The 18,693-nt window shown below is 39.7% G+C and overlaps 1 long non-coding RNA gene across 1 annotated transcript in view; it reads left to right on the top strand.

Annotated features, from left to right (window-relative positions):
- LOC142830322 (uncharacterized) overlaps positions 1-18,165 on the top strand; it is a 47,800-nt gene extending 29,635 nt beyond the window's left edge. The window contains exons 2-3 of the long non-coding RNA XR_012905492.1: positions 14,982-15,034; positions 18,018-18,165. This is a non-coding gene — a long non-coding RNA (uncharacterized LOC142830322). The remainder of the gene's footprint in view (positions 1-14,981; positions 15,035-18,017) is intronic.
- Positions 18,166-18,693: the final 528 nt, after the last annotated feature.

Below are 18,693 nucleotides of genomic sequence, written 5' to 3'. Positions count from 1 at the left end.
ACACAGCGGCAGTCTAGACGTGGATCTGTCAGCTGGGGAAGCCTTTGCCAACTGATCCCTTATGCCTCGTGAAACAGGTTTACAGGATCGGTCGGCAAAGGCTTCCCCAGCCGACAGATCTGTGTCTAGACTGCCGTGCTGTGTCGGATCAGCTGATCGTCGGCACAGTGTGGCAGCCATGTTTATTTTAATGAAGCAGGGATTATTTAAATCCCTGCTTCTTTGACTATGTGAATAAACTAATTTTCATGGCTCCGTCAATGGAGCCATGTTGTCTAGACACACCCCTAGTGAGTGAGTTTAGACAGACAGACCAGCAGAATAGTTACACCGAGATAACTGGCTGCAGCCTACTCTTTGCATGATATGAGTATTGGATAGCTAGATTCCTCCTTTTATTGACTTGCTTAAGTAATGCCTACAGCTGCTGTTCAAAACAAAGGTGAAGTGCTGAAGGACATAGATAAGAGGAAGTTAAATAAAATACACAGAAAGTACGGACAGAAAGTCCCTATATTGCGAAAAACAGGAAAGTCTCTACATTGTATGGTATAATCTGAGTAAATAAACCAACTGAAAAAGACAGGATGACATGAAATAGCATGGACAAGAATCACTATGTAAAGTGAAGCTTGAACATGTGTATTCCACGGATTATGTAAATGTTGCTTAGATGATCATATAATGCAGAAAAGTATGACTGATGTGTAAAGGCATAACTGGAGACTTATAAAAACAATCCATCATGACCTATCTGTGCCCTATGAAAAGGTAATTAATCAATATATTTTTCTATACACCTGTCACTCATTGCTTCCAGAGCAACTGTAAAATGCAAAGCTATGATTTTGGTTCAAATACAAATTTGAATGAATAAATCTAACCATCTCAGCCCTGAGCTTGTGGTGTTCCTCACCCAACAGGGTCTACACAGACCAGTTATTTGACAACAATGTAGTGTATGTTAGAAATCACACACCCCTAGGATGCACTGTCAGACTGTGTAGACAAACTTGCATTACCAGTCATCACCATGAACCTATAAATCAGTTGTACTCCAATTTAGTTCCCTTTCTCAATGTACAACTCACCAAAAGTGTTCCTATTTTTTCTCTTTCCAGTGGTGCCACGAGCCAATCATAAATGTTTATAGGCAATCCTAACAAACTGGAAAGCAATATCTTTTTCATAAACCTCTTCTGACCATTTGAGCAAACAAGTGGAGTTCAGACGGTTAAACTGAGCCTGGAGATGCGTGTTCATCTCTGGTACTTTATATTTTCATAGCTCTAGCTGAGGATCTATAAATAGCCTTTGAGGAGCATAAATGTTTTGGCATAATGGGATTGATGTTTAATATGGGGAATGACTTCCTTTCCCTCAGGATCTCAATTAAAATGTTTAGACAAAATTAAAGCTGCATCCTAGAAAGATGCTGTGATGAGCTCAATATTTAAATAAACTCCAAATGTCTGACAGCAAATGGCTCCCTGCATTCAAGATCTAAAAAGGGACATAACACAATTGCTTCTTATTTACAACATATGTTGATAACATGACAAAATATGGGCAGTTAAACAACAACATTATGGAAGTTTATAGAAAAGTGTAATTTTTGAAAGAGATTGACATTTTCCTCATCTGAAAAACAAATTAGTAGCTGTCTGAAGCAAGTTTGGGTCAGGTTTTCATTATTAACTAGCATCACACTAGCTGACTGGTTCTGGTGAGAGAGATTTTCAGGCACAGAGCAATTTGATAACTATTGCTGTCCATCAGCCTATCATTGTGAAAAACACATTTTAATCACATTGTCTTCTGTGCTAGGAGTAGATTCTTGGTTCCAGCTGAGATGTGCTTTGTGCATAACTCAAGAAAGGGGCAAAGATAGCTGTATGTCACCTTTACATGTACCTCCAAGTAACCTGAGCAACCTTCAATCTGTGTCTCACTCAGCCCTTGGCTAACGTTAAAGCAACATAGGGCAGCTCTAATTTGTGTCTGGGAGCAAAACTGCCAAAAGGCCTATATTGTATGTAGTTTGGTTATAGCCATTTCAGCTCTAGGAAATTAGATAGACAAGGTGGGTGAGGTTGTATCTTTTATTAGATCAACTTCTAATAAGAAGTTTGGGGGGGGGGGAGGAGTTAGGAGGGACAAGCTTGGATGCCTAGCTAGACTGACTGCAGGATTGGAGGCTTAATAAATAAATCATGAAACAAAAAATAAGAACGTAAGAATGACCATACTGGGTCAGACCAAATGGGCCATCTAGCCCAGTATCCTGTCTGCTGATACTGGCCAATACCAGATGCCCCAGAGGAAGGGATCACAACAGGTAATCCTCACGTGATCCCTCCTCTGTCATCCACTTCCAGAGAAACAGAGGTTAGGGACACCATTCCTACCCATCCTGGCTAATAGCCATTGATGGACCTAACCTCCATGACTCTATCTAGCTCTTTTTTAAACCCAGTTAAAGTTCTAGCCTTCACTGCAACTTCTGGCAAGGAGTTCCACAGGTTGACTGTGTGCTGAGTGAAGAAAAACTTCCTTCTGTTTGTTTTAAACCTGCTGCCTATTCATTTCATTTGATAACCTCTAGTTCTTTTATTATGGAATAAGTGAATAGCTTTTCCTTATTCACTTTTTCCATACTAGTCATGATTTTATAGACCTTTATCATATCCCTCCTGAGTCTCCTCTTTTCTAAGCTGAAAAGTCCAAGTATTTTTCATCTCTCTTCATATGGGACCCGTTCCAAACCCCTAATCATTTTTGCTGCCCTTTTCTGAACCTTTTCCAATGTCAATATATCTTTTTTGAGATGAGGCAAAATGACTTACCACAACACAAAGAGCAACCAGCACTCAGATTATCTCCAGTAGCCAGAATAGCCCTTTAGGGAGACAAGTTGGATGAGTCACTCCTTGCTCCTCTCACCACCAGAAGCTGGTCTAGTACAAGGTATTACTGCACCCATTTCTCTCCCAAAAGGGCTATTCTGAGAGCTGGAGATCGTCTCAGTGCCAGGATGCTGTGGCCAGAATGTGCATGTTTCTATTGGTTTAGTAAGTAGTTATCTAAGTCATGTTGTCACTGGTTTGTTCCATGGTATAACTATTAAACTCCCTATTCCTGGAATAAGGTCTAAAGAGGCATCAATAAAATAAAATAAAATAAAATAAAATAAAATAACCTCACTTCAGGTTTTGTTTTTAACATGGCTGCACTCAACTCCTTGCAGAATTGAGATTTAAAAGATTTTTTTTTAAAAGGACAATGAGGAAAGGCGAATATAGACAAATCAATTCCAAACATAAGAGAATGAATTTTCTGAAACAATCATTTGCACTAAAATGGATTAAATGTTTTTGATTTCATTAATAGTGAATGGTCACCCAAATTCTCAGCATGAAAAAGATAACAGGCTCTCTCTAACCATTATAAACACAATTTTTGTGGATAAATATCCAAGTTATTTTACAAAAAAAGAAAGAAAAAACACTATCTCTAGTCTCGAGCAGCAACCTGGAAAGTGATCAGTGGGCTCATAATGCTCAATGTAACACATCAAACCTATTAATTCTCTTTCATTACATCTTCTAAAGGGCAACATCTTAAACTACGATATGAAGACATTTTTATCTTTTCTTTATTTTATTAGAATTATGTAAATCTCCTACTTTGGAATGGGCCTTTAAAATGATGGTTGGTATAAAGCAAGACTAAACCTCTCCCAGAAAAAGACCAATAAAAGGTGACAATGACTTCAGAGAGCTACAAATCCCTGGGAGGAACAGTTTTATGATGCACTAAAAGACACTGAAGAATTTCCAAGACCTATCTACCCTCAGTGACTGAAATCTTCCACTCAACAAATAAAACCTTCATTAAAAGACACGCACATACTTTATAAGTGCATATTATGGAAACTAGAGTTCATATAAATAAAAGATGATAAAATGCCATTCATAAAACCTAAGTAATCTGTTAGTGTATGTCTACAATAGCCCCCCACTTCAAACTAGGGAGGCTAATGTAGGCATTCAAAGTTGCAAATCAAGCCCGGGATTTAAATATCCCGTGCTTGATTTGCATCTTCCTGGCCGGTCGCCATTTTTGAAATTTACAAGTCCAGACTAACTGCCCGCGTCTACATGTGGCAGGGACCTGGTATTTCAAATTAAAGCCCTAAATCGAACTACCTGTTATTTCTCCTGCAAGGAGGCTTTAATTCGAACTACCGGATCCCTACCACATGTAGATGTGGGCAGTTAGTCCGGACTTGTAAATTTTAAAAAATGGCGACCGGCCGGGAAGATGCAAATCAAGTGTGGGATATTTAAATCCTGGGCTTGATTTGCAACTTCAAATGCCTACAGTAGCCACCATAGTTCGAACTAGGGGGCTAGTGTAGACATACCCTTAGAAACCTCAACTTTAAGGACATTTTATTTGTGATATGTTTTAAATATTGAATTCTTTAGGAAGGCTCTTCAAATGAATCTGTGTGCACATCCTAAGATTGACATATCATTGCTTGTATTTAGATGGTACCATGGAAATCAGCAACTTTTCTAATTTCAAAATATCATTCTTGTTCCCAGAACATACTAGAACTTCTATGAATGTAATGAAATGATGCATGCATTATGTTACATATATAATTTAGCACATTAAATAAATAAACTGGTAAGCTGTTAAAATGCATGAAAAATGGGATGGGGAATAATATGGACACTGCTATAATGCATTTGTATAAACTGATGGTGTAGACTCATCTTGAAATCCTTTTGCAATAGGGGGTCACCCCATCTGATAAGGTATATGACAGAACTAGATATATTGCATCCAAAAAATGAAAATGAGCATTACACTTTTTACAAAGGGTAGTTATGCATTTTAAAATATCCTTTCTGAGGAAAGGAAGCAATGAAGTGAATTCAGACATTAAAACATGAACAGGATTCTTTTACAATGTAGTTATGTAGTTGTAACATATTTCTGTATATATATTTAATATATATTTCATATGTGTGTATATCTTTATTTGTTTATTTATATTTATGTAGTTGTAACATTTGTATTGTTTGACACCCTTGTTTGTAACTACCAGCTTATGCAAATTTTTCTGGAATTCCTAATAAATTTCTTCTTGAATAATTTCATTCAAATACTCCCAGTTAAAATGCTAATCACTATAAATAATTGATCTCCTTCTTTGAGATTCTCTTTCTTTAAAATAATTCTTGCCTGTAGTGTAGGCTCCTTAGTTATTGTTCAGTCAGACGTCCAAATTGGAAGTGGAGACACAAAAGGAGTATAAATTAAGTTCACAAAAGTAAGTTCCAGACTTGGATTCCAAGATGAGAATTAGTGATGCAGAATGTGCAAAATTTGACTGGTTCAAAGCCAGACAGTGATTCAACTGCTTTTTCTTACACATTCCTGCTAGTCACTTTGTGTTAACTTAAACCAAAAATAAATTGCTGAATTAGGACTGTTCCCATGAGACAACCTTGACTGCACACCAAATTTCCAATATGCCCTCAATTTTTCCATCAATGGAAGACCCAAGGAATGAATCTATCCCTGTGTTTTTAACTAATGAATTCCACAGTGGTGCAATTTACACCACTTTGGCGTTTGATCTGTTCTCTAATTTGCCCTAAATGCAAAATTACATTCCTCTGTGTATCACTCATGAACGTAGCCAACTGGATTGAAGAAAAGCCCTTGTGTAGGTGGGTGTTCCCATAGAAATCTTGAGGTCAAATTCTGTGCCACTATAAAAAATGGAAAAGTTTGATTAGTAAATTGATTGCAAAGAATAAAAATAGTTTCACTTGTTTGTACTCGGGATTCATTATCAGAGAGAGGACATCATTCTGGTGAAAGGCACCTAAGGATTCAGAGGGTGTGTCTACACAGCAAAGTTATTTCGGAATAATGGCCGTTATTGTGAAATAAGTATGAGAGTGTCTACCCAGCAATTCCATTATTATTAGATAATTTTGAAATAAAGGACGGCTTATTCCGACTTCTGTAAACCTCATTCTACGAAGAATAACGCCTATTTTGAAATAGTTATTTCTAAATAAGACAAGTGTAGACACTCCACTTCTGCTATTTTGAAATAGCTCCTCACCGGGGCCATTCTAAGTTATTCTAAATTGAGATAGCATGCCAAAATTAGGGAAGCCTGACTCAGACTAATTTTGACACTTCCCTGCAGTGTAGACGTTCTATTTCGAAGTAAACTATTTTGGAATAACTATTCCAGAATAGCTTATTCTGAAATAACTGTGCAGTGTAGATGTAACCAGAAGGAACTCTGGGTTCCATTCCTGGTGCTTCCATACAGATTTTGCCCATAACCTTAGAGGACTAGTTAATCTGCCAGTGTCAGTAATATTCCTCTTGTCTAACCAGACTCATAGTTTTCCTCCACCTTTATGTGAACAGTTTCTAGCACAAAGGGATTTGATTTTGAGTGATGCTTTCAGGCATCATTGCAATACAAATATAACTGCGGAAAAAAAACCCAAGTGTAATTTACACAAGGATATGGAAGTACAGATGGATATGCAGGAAGAGTGGGCTGCGGTATTTTATAACCTCCTGTGAGTTGCCTTTCCTGTTACACTCCCCCCCTTCCACTGCCTCGGCCCATAAATTATATTCAGAGATCAGTACATCCACTGAATGTCAAGTCTCTAGCCACCTTCACTATTAAGTATATCAGGTGTTTGGGGAACAGTAATAGCAACATTCATAGACTATAATAGCAACATTTAGAGGTATTTGTCTTTTCAGAGATTTCTGACAGCTATTACTAGTTCATTAGCCTATAGTGGGAAGAAATATTCAGTAAAGAAATGAACTCCATTTAAAAGCTGGGGAGCTAAATAGGGCTTTTCAACTCAGCCTGCTAATTACCTAGAGTGCTGTACACACACACTCTGAAACTCACCCATTCTTTCAAAGTAAAAAATTATTTTGTAAATGCCTGGTCTTAAAATTCTAATAACAGATACACAAGAATTGGTTCTCTTTGTCCAACTGTCAGTGGCTACAATTATCTGAAAGTTCACACAAATCCAGGATAATCAGAGTTACATTATTTCACAATAGCCTAAGAATTGTAGAGAGCATTTTTTAAGTTCAAATGATTATTACCTTCCCTTTCTGTGGTATCTCTTCATTAACTTCAAAAAAAACTCAGGACACAAAAACACAGGCTATAGTTTAAAAACAAAATGTTAATTTTAAAATATGAGGAGAAGATAACTGAACGAAAAGAAAAGAGAGGAGATGGACACTTGCCATTGTTCCACAAAGCATTCTGGAATCAAACAGCATATTGCAGATAAGCAAATGAAAATCAGAGACCATACCAGATCAGGTTGTAGTGACCAGTGTCATACTGCTGTTTCCAGAGGGCCAGGCAGATTGGCTAAGGAGATAAAATGTCACATATACTTACACTATAAGCTGTTTGTGGCTAACAAAAACTTTGTAAGAAAGGTGTGTCACACCTAGTAGAGTGGTGGCCATGATACTGACTAGGAGTTGTAGGTGCTACCCTCAAATCCAGAACGTAAAAAGTACATTTATATTTAAATCTCATTCAAGTTTTAATACAACTAAATTTTGCATCCAATGTTTGTTGGTGGCTAGGGATGCAAGGTGAGAACCATTCATTAGCTTATGTGGATAAAAGATTTCTTGTTCTTCATTTCACTAGAATTCAGGTTGGATTTGCTTGGACATTGGTTCCTGAAGCTGGTGTTTTGACCATGCCTGAGGTGGACAAAACTGCAACATTATGACATGTTCATAAACGACATGCTGTTGTAGGTTCCTCCTATAAAGATGCTTTTGAAAAACTTGCTTCTTTTTCTAATTGATCACAGGAAGTGCATCTCTGAGAAGTGGCGAGAGCTGGGATCGATGGCAAGCTAGTTTAATGCAGCTCTTAACAACAACCTGCAGAGATTAGGAAGTTGTCAGAAAGATAACAGTGGAGGTTTATGGATTGCTTTTCTGAAGCCATTCTGAGGTCTCTTTGTTGCTTTATGTTACTATGTTTGTGTTTGCTTGCTTGTGCAATATATGTACTTTTTATATATGCATATCGAGTACAGATGCACTCAGATATGATGAGCATGCTATAAATACCTGGATGCAGTTCTGACTGCCAGACCCAGACTGACAAGATAAGTAATTAGACTCTCTCTGGGAGAGGGGCTGTCAGAGGGGAAGTCTGAGTTATGGCTATGATTTTCCTGTCACCAGAGTTGCAGTAGAGTACAATGGGCCTAATTCATCTGGTATAATGTCACTAAATCAATGGAGTAGCATTATGAACAAATGAGTCCCATTGTGTTTTGAACAGGGGCTCAGGTGCTGCAGCATAGGATGTCGTAAAGTGTTTATACTCTCTTAAAAGGTTGGTCAGATCCCAGTGGAGGGGCTCCATTACACAGAGAGGAGTAAGTGTGCACCTCTCTTTTCAAAGTATCACTGTAGAAGGAGGTGGGCTAACATGTGCCAAGCACAGAATGGGAAATACCAATTTTCTAGACCCTATGCATGGTCAAATCTTCAGCTGGGGTAAATCAGATTAGCACCATTGATTTCAATCAAACTATGCTGATTTACACCAGCTGAGGATCCATCCCTCTCTCTCTGGAATAAAAATATCAAACCATTAAACTTTTCAGAGCAGCTACATAGATACATAGAGCATTTAACAAAACGTCCTTTTATTTTCTATAGGCATTCTTTGCTGTAACATAAAAGACATCTTTTAGCTAAACTGAAACAAACTGGGCTGTCCCACTGTACTCAGCCCCGAAGATCATGTTATTTGTCACTTTCCATTCAGAAGAAGGTAAAAGGGAAATACCGGAATAGATATTATTCAGAAAGAAACTGGGTACTAGTCATCATGGAACAGAAACACGGAACTAGTTTTGGAAAAGGCTAGGTATAAGGTTGCTCACTGAAATAGGCACAAACTGTGACGGTGCGTTGGGGGTCCCCCATCTCCTGCACCCCGAAATGGCACAAACAGACTGCACCAGCCGGTGGAATAGAGGAAGTTTATTGCCTCTCCAGGATACAGCACAGCACAGATGTAATCTGGTCACAGAGCTGGGCTAGGATGCCTCAGGCCCCCTTGAGATGGGGGAGACTGGGCCCCTAAACTCCAGCCCCTTTCCCTAGGCTGTCTCCTCCATGCTCCCAGACAGCAACTAACTCCCCCTCTTCCAGCCCTGCCCCCCAGCCAGGGCAGCATTCCACCTTCCTTTGTTCCTCTCCATGGGGGGTATCTGGTTCAACAGGTTTGGCGTTACCTTTGCATAGTGAGGTTTTCCCTGCTGGGTCTTGCTCCAGACAGCAGAGGTCACCACAGCCCAGCAAGTACCCCCACTACGTCACACAAACCAAGACAACAAAACCAACTGAACAATCCAATTTTTTACAAAATTGATAACAAGAACTATTTCCCGAAACCAGTGTTTCCCAATTGTATTTGGCCATGGAACCCTTTTGAACTGGAAAGAATTTTGTGGAACCCCTGACTGATTGTGTGCACAATGCTGAGTAGTGACATCATCGTCCCCACTCTCTGGCTAAGTTGGCATTACACAGGACACTTATTGGGGCAAACACAAATGAAAATTGTTTTCAATAAAATTCATAAATGAATGAAAATTCTGTTCCATTACAATAATTCAGGTTGTAATGGAATTTTCTCATGGAAGCCTTATTTTCGCTTCATGGAACCTCGGTGTTCTGTGGAACACCATTTGGGAAACACTGCCCTAAACCATTGGAATATATTTTAGTATAAATTGTATTAAAAAAAGTGGGGGTGCTTAAAGAAAATAAAGCCTAATAGACTAGATACATTATATAGGGCACAACCCTAAGGTGTAACTCAGTGTTTCTCAAAGTGGTCCATGAAACCACTCTGAGAAACCTGCTAACTGGCCACTCTGATATGTTTGTTTACTGGATCCATACACTGTTCGCAGCCAAGAAAAGCTACGGGAAGCGGTGTGGACCAGGCCACCATTTCCCATGGCTCCCCTTAGTTGCAGTGAACTGGAGCCAATGGATCCACGAGGCTCCAGGGCTGCAGAGTTGGAAAATAAACATGCTGGAGCAGCCAGTTAGCAGTTTTCTCAGAGTGGTTTTGCAAACCACTTTGAGAAACACTGGTGTAACTACACCCTTTTTCCAAATCTGCAGAGAACATGTCATCATCTCTGTAAATAGGCGGCAAGGACAAAAAATGGGCAAAGACAATTGAGTTTTTCCACAGGCTTTGGGCAATGTACAAGGTGATGATCTGAAACTGAACCCCAGATATATAGCAGGCAAAGTAGGTTGATTTGATTTCTTACCTACCATAAAGCTTTGGCCAGCATTGCATTGCCTGCAGCATAAGGTTAGTGGTTTTCACTGATAGCTTGAATTGGAAGGATTTTTATTGTTATACCAGCTTGTTTTTAAAGGACACATTGGTTAATGAGCAACCTATATGAGAGATGGCCAATATGCCATCAGAATCTGTTGTTTACTTGTTTGTTAGTTGTTATAATGGTTCGAGCACTCAGTGCCCCAGCACCTCCTGCTGGTCTCACTGGGACTTAGCTCTGATCCTCAGAAGGGCACCCTCTTCTGGCTGGTGTCTTGCCCATTGTAACTTCACTCTGCTGTCTCTCTTTGGACCCACATTGCTCTTAGGATATAGCATCCTTTTCAGGAGGCTCCCCTTCAGTAATGTCTAGTAGTCTGGTCTCTTGCCCCCTTCTAGGGTGGTATCATCAGTCCTCCATCTTACACCTGCCACTGTCACCAACTGCAGCCAAGGTCTAGCCCCTCACCACAGGGGTAAGCTGCAGTCTGTGTAGACTACACTCCATAAAGGCTAGGTGCAGTGCAAGGGAAATGGGAAGGAAGGGGGGAGGAGTGACCCAGGTCTGTTTACTACTCTGGGTCTGAAATCAAGGGCCCTCTGGCAGCAGCCTTTTCCTTCCCTTCTTCTCTCCCCTTTACTGCTCCTATTCCCTGGACTACTTCCTTATGATCCTTGCACCTTCTTGGCCCACAAAGCCTCAGGCTGTATCCAGCTCCCTTGAGCCTGCCAGAACTGCTCTCTCCAGGTGTTCCTATTCCCTTCCTGGCTAGAGCAAACATGAGCTTCTCTCAGTACTGCAGCCTTTTATAGGTGGCAGTCTGGCCCTGATTGGTTGATTGCTCCCCACCCTAATTGGCCAGATTGTGCAAGCCTCCTTTGGCTTGTCTGTAACCCTCTCCCTGCTGAATTGGGCTACAGTGCCATACAATTTACTTGTATGCTGGTTATCATTAATGTTTTGTACAGGAAGTACGTGATGGAACAAGCACTCTGGTGCTTTAGAGGGTCTGACTAGTGTCCGAACCATTGGACAATCATTTCACTCTAGCTAGCATTTGTTTTGTCACACACAGTGGCTAACATAAGGCTTGTGACTATTAAAAACATACATAAATAATTTGGATGTTTAACTTCCTTGATCTGAATGGTGTTCTGAGAAGAGATTCTTCCTTAACGTATTTCAGAACTTTTGGCTCTGGCCATTAGTGGGGAGTTCAAACATGTGCACAAATACATAATCATTTTGGCTTAACTCTGCCTTTTACTAATGAATGGTTCAGAAATTGTATGTGATCTGTATATAATGAACTAGAAGCACTATACTTTCCAGTATGAAATTTCCCAAAATGTTACAGACATTTTCTTTTATGAAGAGCCATGATGGTGATCCAAACTCTTTTAATGAAGGATTTGTCTAGAAATAGAGGGAGAAAACTAAGGTCAGACGAATTACATATGAAAGAGAGAAAGAGAGGAACAGGAGCTCTTTGGGTGTGTCTAGACTACACGGCTCCATCGATGGAGCCATATAGATGAGTTTACTAGACATAGCAAAATGAAGCGGCGAGTTAAATAATCATTTACATCAAAATGGCCGCCATGCTGTGGCGATCAGCTGATTATCGGCACAGCGTGGTAGTCTAGATGGGGATCAGGCGACCCCAGAACCATTTGTCATCAGATACTTTATGCCTCATGAAACATATGTCAAAGAGAGAAAGAGAGAGAACATAGTCCATCCTTGAACAAAAATATTTAACACTGTGCCTGACAGGAAATGCAAGGGTCAGGAAGATTTGATTGAGAATCCAATTCCCATTTATAGCACTGGGAGAGGTACCAGCTGAAGTTGTCGGCTAACCTGTCATGTTGAGGTGCAATTCAAATTGACTACAAACCAAGGCCTAATAACCAGATGACCTGGAATTCTTTAACAAAACAAATATGATCTGGCTATACAAATGTACAACAGTTTTGCACTTTGAGTAAAATAAAATTCCTCTGACAATTTTGTGTTTGCAGAATATATCTTTACACTAAAGAATACAAAAATGTGTTCTCCAAAATTCCCCTTCTGATCGATTAAAGGAGAGGAGGAGAATATACTTATGAAAACATAGTAGTGTATTGCATTACAACCAAGGACTGTTAGTAAGATTAAAAACTTGTGTTGGTTATATTTTTAAAACATTTTAACTATGGATATTAATTAAGTATATATAAGGTAATACATAGGCCAAGATTTTGCTTTGCATGAGTGCATTTTTTGTTAATGTCATTTTGATATAATTTGCAGATTTGTTTCAAGTGATATTTTTGGCAAAGTAAGTAGTGTGTCATGCTGGAAGATGTAAGTAAGAGGAACAAACATATACAAACAAAAAATTATCACTCCTCCCCAGGAAACTTAGAAACAGGGAGATATAGGGCAACATGACCCAGCAATGGTAAATTAAGCAGGAAAAATTATAGTCATTATGTGACTAATGCTTGCACATGAATAAGATACTGGTTACTTAAAATTCAACAGATAGCATGTTGAATGATGACTGGAGAAAAATAGATTATGGAGACTGTAAAGTGTATGTCTACAGTGGAATAAAAGACCTGCAGCACTTTCAGACTGGAGCTAGGGACTCCACAAAGGGAGAGCATCTAGAGCTTGGGTTCCAGCCTGAAAACCCACACAATAATTTTACAGTCTTACCACCCAATTCCTGAGAGTCTGTATCAGCTGGTTTGGGCAATCCAAGTGGTGTTGAATTGCTGGGAAGACATAGCCTAAGAATACATATAAAATGGGCCCAAAACTGCAGAAACATCAGATCAGAAGCTGAAGGACAAGACTGGGAGATCAGGGGAGGTGATAATCAAAATGAAAAAGGAAGGACTTCTTGGTACCCCATTTATGAATATGTCTAGCATGTTGTTATGTGCCTGACCTAAACCTATCTCTATGCACTATGGCTACGTCTAGATTGCATCCCTTTTCCGTAAAAGGGATGCAAATTAGACGTATCGCAATTGCTAATAAAGCGGGGATTTAAATCTCCCCCGCTTCATTAGCATAAAAATGGCTGCCGCTTTTTTTCGGCACGGAGCTTAGCCGGAAAAAAGCGCCAGTCTAGACGCGGATCTTTTGGAAAATAAAGCCTTTTCCGAAAGATCCCTTATCCCTCTTAGACACTTCGGAATTGCAAATCCACGGGGGATTTAAATATCCCCCGCGGCATTTACATTTACATGGCTGCCGCTTGGGGATAAGCCGGAGAAAAGCACCAGTCTAGACGTGATTCTCCGGAAAATAAGCCCTTTTCTGGAGGATTTCTTATTCCTACTTGAAAGGCTTATTTTCCGGAGAATCGCATCTAGACTGGCGCTTTTCTCCGGCTTATCCCCAAGCCGGAAAAAAGTGGCAGCCATGTAAATGCAAATGCCACGGGGGATATTTAAATCCCCCGCAGATTTGCAATTCCGAAGTGTCTAATCTGCATCCCTTTTCCGGAAAAGGGGTGCAGTGTAGACACAGCCTCCGTGTAAAGACTCTTAGGGCACATCCACACAACAGGGCTAAAGCTAAAATAAGCTACACAATTTGAGCTACGTCAATTGTGCAGCATAAGTTGAAATAGCTTATTTCAGCTTTTGGTGCTGTCTACCCAGCAGGAAGTCCAAGGAAGAGCTATTGAGCTATGTCAATTGCATATCTTATTTCAAAATAGCTTATTTCGAAATTGGGAGCATCTGCACACACTCATTTTGAAACAGAGCACTCTTCCTCTGACTTCCCTTACTCATAAAATGACGGTTACAGGAGTCGGAGTAAGAAGTCCTCCAGCTAGACATTATTTCGACAATATGTCGAAATAACTGGTTGTAGTGTAGACATGGACTAAGTTTTTTTAGAATAACAACAGTTATATCTGAGGGTGTGTCTAGACTACTGAGTTTTGTCGACAAAAGTGGACTTTTGTCGACAAAACTATACCAGCGTCTACACTACCGCTGAGTTCTGTCGACATAACGTCGACAGAACTCAGCAGTTTTGTCGAAGCTGGTATACCTCATTTTACGAGGCATAACACCTTCTGTCGACAGAGTTCTGTCGACAGAAGGTGTTATTGCCTGTAGGGTTGCGTCTAGACTACAGGGTTCTGTCGACAAAGCAGCTTGCTTTGTCGACAGAACTCAATGTGTCTGGACGCTCTTTGTCGACAGAAGTTTTGTCGACAGATACTGTCGACAAAACTTCTGTCGACAAAATCCGGTAGTCTAGACGTACCCTGAGTAACACTGCTGTGTAGACGTACCCTTAGTGACCCATGTGGATGCTACATAATAATAATAATAACCTTGATTCCACAAGGAATCTGTCCAGTTCTCACAGAATTTCTCTGAATGACACTCAAGAAATGCAGAACAGCACCCACTTTTGAAGAGGATGGAGCATACTGTGCAACCGAGCCCTTTTGTCTATCTTGCTAAGAGAATGAAGAAAGCACTTGATTCAATCTCATTTTATCGCTCACTGTTCTCCTGATAGATACCTGGAGGAGCCAAAGTTTCTGTTCAGACCTTGCACATGGAACAAGGGAGGTGAGTTTCTTTGCATCTGGTCCAACGTCACATACACAAATAGGGGCTAGTCAGCACTAAGTCCTTCATTTTTTATTTTTATTTTTTTTAGTTATACCAATAATTTTTTAAAGCTTTGTGGTCTATTTCAATGTCGCCCTTTCCAAGCCTCTAGAAATAACTGAGAAATCAGAGGCTATGCAGGCTTCTCGCGCAAGAACTTTTTGCGTAAGAGTTCTTGCGTAAAAAGTTCTTGCGCAAGAGCATGCCCACACTGCCACATGCTTTTGTGCATGAGCATCCATGACAGTATGGACACTCTCTTGCATAAGAAAGCCTTAGGGGATCTTGCACAAGAAACCCCTGTTGCCTCTCGACATATGCCTTTTTGCGCAAAAGCTCTTGTGTAAAAAGGCTTATTCCTCATGGGGAGAGGGATAACTCTTGCCCAAAAAGCCCTGTGTTCTTACGCTTTACTATTTTTTTTCTTGCACAAGAACAGGCTTGTAGTGTGGACACTCCACAAGTTTTTGCACAAAAACGTCTGTTTATACACAAAAACTCTTCAGTGTAGACATAGTCATGAAACTCTTTCTGATAACAACCAGCACCATGCAGATTTGTCTCCTTACACTTTCTGGCTAAAAGATAAATGCATGTTTATTAAGTGTTTAATTTAGACTCATCTCATAGATTTTAAACTTTCTCCTTTCCAAAATAGCATTTGGAAAGAGAAGAAAAATAAAATAAGCCAAAAAAAAAAAGTCTGTGGGGACCCACCTGCTAGGTCTATGTAAGTTAGTCATCATGTAGTATACATTTGTTGCTAGGTCAGAAAATGAGTCTATCAGAGATACCTGACTTGCATCACATTCAGTGGATGTGCAAAAGAAGTAAAACACCATTTACACACATAGGCTATGTCTAGACTGCAGGCTTCTTTCGAAAGAGGCTCTTTCGAAAGCATCTTTCGAAAGAGCCTCTTTCGAAAGATCGCGTCTAGACTGCTCTCTTTCGAAGACGGCCTATTTACATTGAAGAACGCCTTCTTTCGAAAGAGGAACTTTCGAAAGAAGGCGTTCTTCCTCGTGAAACGAGGTTTACCGCCATCAAAAGAAAAGCCGCGTTCTTTCGAAATTATTTCGAAAGAACGCGGCTTGAGTCTGGACGCAGGGGAAGTTTTTTCGAAAAAAGGCTACTTTTTTCGAAAGAACCCCTGAGTCTGGACACGGCCATATAGACCAATTCTGCTTTTGTTTACACACAGTAGGGATTGTTGGGTGCAATCAAAGTAGACTTTGGCTCACTGAACATAAAGAGAGGAAAGGGTACATGGAAAAGGGATTTGGATTACCAAAAAAGATGCATCAAAGTGAAAATCCAGCCAGGCCTATTTTGTAATCACATTTGGCCCACTTGCATGGCTCTCCATAGAATGTGATCTAAAAAACTCCCTCCTACTTTGAAATTCCTGCACATAGCAATTGTTATCTTCATTGGAGCCCCACTGCAAGTACACAGCACTACCCAGATACCCACATAAGCCCCCCCAGCAAATTTTCCAGTCCATCAGCTGTATCAATGAGTCAAGTAGGCCATATACTGAGCACCTTGTTATTCATGGAAGACATAATGCTTTATATGTATTGTACTGCCTTGATCTACTGGAAAGGTACCTATACAATTATTCCATGTTGCACAGCCAGGATATTAGAGGCAAATTTGCCATATTCAATGAAATGCCATCAGGGGACCACACAGCAGACACAGTGAATACAGCTGGAAAGAGTGACAAGTGAAATTCCTATCTGTCCTCATCAGTAGTTTCTTGTGAGTTGCCTACTTATTCTGTAATGTTTGTTCTGTGTTGTTCCAAAGTGGTCCCGTCCCGTCCCCCGAGCTGCTTGTAAGCCATATTGTGCAACAAACCTGGTCTCTCAGGCTACATCTAGACTGCAGAGTTAAATCGGAAAAAGATATGCAATTTGTGGTACGCAAATTACATATATTTTTCCAATGTTCTTTTGAAAGAGGCTTTTCCAAAATTTAGCATGTCTACATGGCAACCATTTGAGAAAAACCTGCTCTTTCAACACATCCCTTACGATTCATAGGTGAGGTTTACAGGGATGGCAAAAAGCGCATGTCCACTTTTTCATTTTTTTTCTCCAGAAAAACAGCTGTATTCATTGGCTGCAGCATAGCCTCAGTTACTTTATTGCACTTCTACTTATTATACTTACTTGCCTCTTCAACACCACCGAATCCCCTTTCAGATTTTAAGCTTTGACCATAATTATTTTGCATAGAATGGTTTATTTTATTTCTGTCTTGCATGATCATTGTAGGATTTTACCTAGAGAATAGAAAGTGACCTGATAAAGTGATTGTTCAGGTCAAATTCCATATATATATATAGAGAACAGCACAGAAAGTAGGAACAATGAACAGGTTGAATAACAGCTATAATTCTCATGTCACAGCGGCAATTTCCTGTATTTCCTTTGTTGTAGATTTTGTAAATAACTCCACTCACATGAACCTTTGGGTTTCTCTGCAGCCCTCCTGAAATCTGAGAGGCAGCACATAGGATGCTGAATGTAGGATGAGGTCATGGTGAGCATTTCATGAATCAAAAACAATGGACCACAGGGCTCCTGACCTTTAAATCAGCATTTCTAGATTTCTGTATAGAACAGGCAAAGCCTACAACAGTCAGGCATTCCATTGTACAATAATGAATATATATGGCCATTTGATGGCAGTGTTATATTGTACTGCACAAAAATTCTGCTAGGCACAAGATTTCACTCTTGGGAGCATGCACATGTCTTTTGGAATGGAAGAGCAAATGTCCAGACAAGGAGTGCTGCATTTCAGATCCAAAATGTTAATCGTTTCTAAATGTTTTAAATTAAATATCAAGCAACTGTAGTTAAAAAGCTCCAGATCAAAATATTTATGTTTCCTTTTCTTTGAAATAATCCTGATTTGTTCTTCTCAGCTATTATGTACTCCCCCATATTAGAAGATATGTATGACGGACGTATCCTTTCACGCACTTTTGTAAAACAAAGATTTGTTGGAAAGGCCTGAAAACACCAATGCCAACAAAATGAAAGATCAACTTGTGTCTTCCACAGAGTTCTTGTAGTTACATTTACAACTCCAGCAGTAAGGCTGTATCTCATAAAGCTGAGTGAATGACTCAGAATGAATAATTTGGTTGATTTTTTTACCTTTCTTTCTGTTTGTGAATTGCCCATGAACAGCATATGATTCTCTCATATTTGTTATTCGAAGTTATGAGCTGAAGAATTTTAGGAAGTTATTTGTAGATCATTTGAGGATATCTGATATGTGTTCATTAGTTTTGATTAGACACTCAGCTTGCATCCATGTTTGCCTCTACCAAGCAGCTACGACTGGCACTAGCTGAAGATTCTAAGTGTTCTTTTAAGGGAGCCCAAATTGGAATACCTTGCAACTGCATAGCCTGGAGGTGACAAAACTTACCAGTATCTCATAGCTTAGCAAAATCTAGACCAGCAAAAAAATTCCTACAGAAGCACCCTTGTGGATAAAGACTGCACTGAAGATCAAGTCAAGCCATTTCTTCTCTGAATAGTTGTCCTTCTACTCTGTGCATCAGAGTCTCAGATCTGTTGCAATCTCTCCAA

The sequence above is a fragment of the Pelodiscus sinensis genome, chromosome 7 (assembly GCF_049634645.1).
Source record: "Pelodiscus sinensis isolate JC-2024 chromosome 7, ASM4963464v1, whole genome shotgun sequence".
NCBI classification, from domain to species: domain Eukaryota; kingdom Metazoa; phylum Chordata; order Testudines; family Trionychidae; genus Pelodiscus; species Pelodiscus sinensis.
The sequence above is the reverse complement of the archived record's forward strand: the minus strand, read 5'-3'. Positions and strand labels throughout refer to the sequence as shown.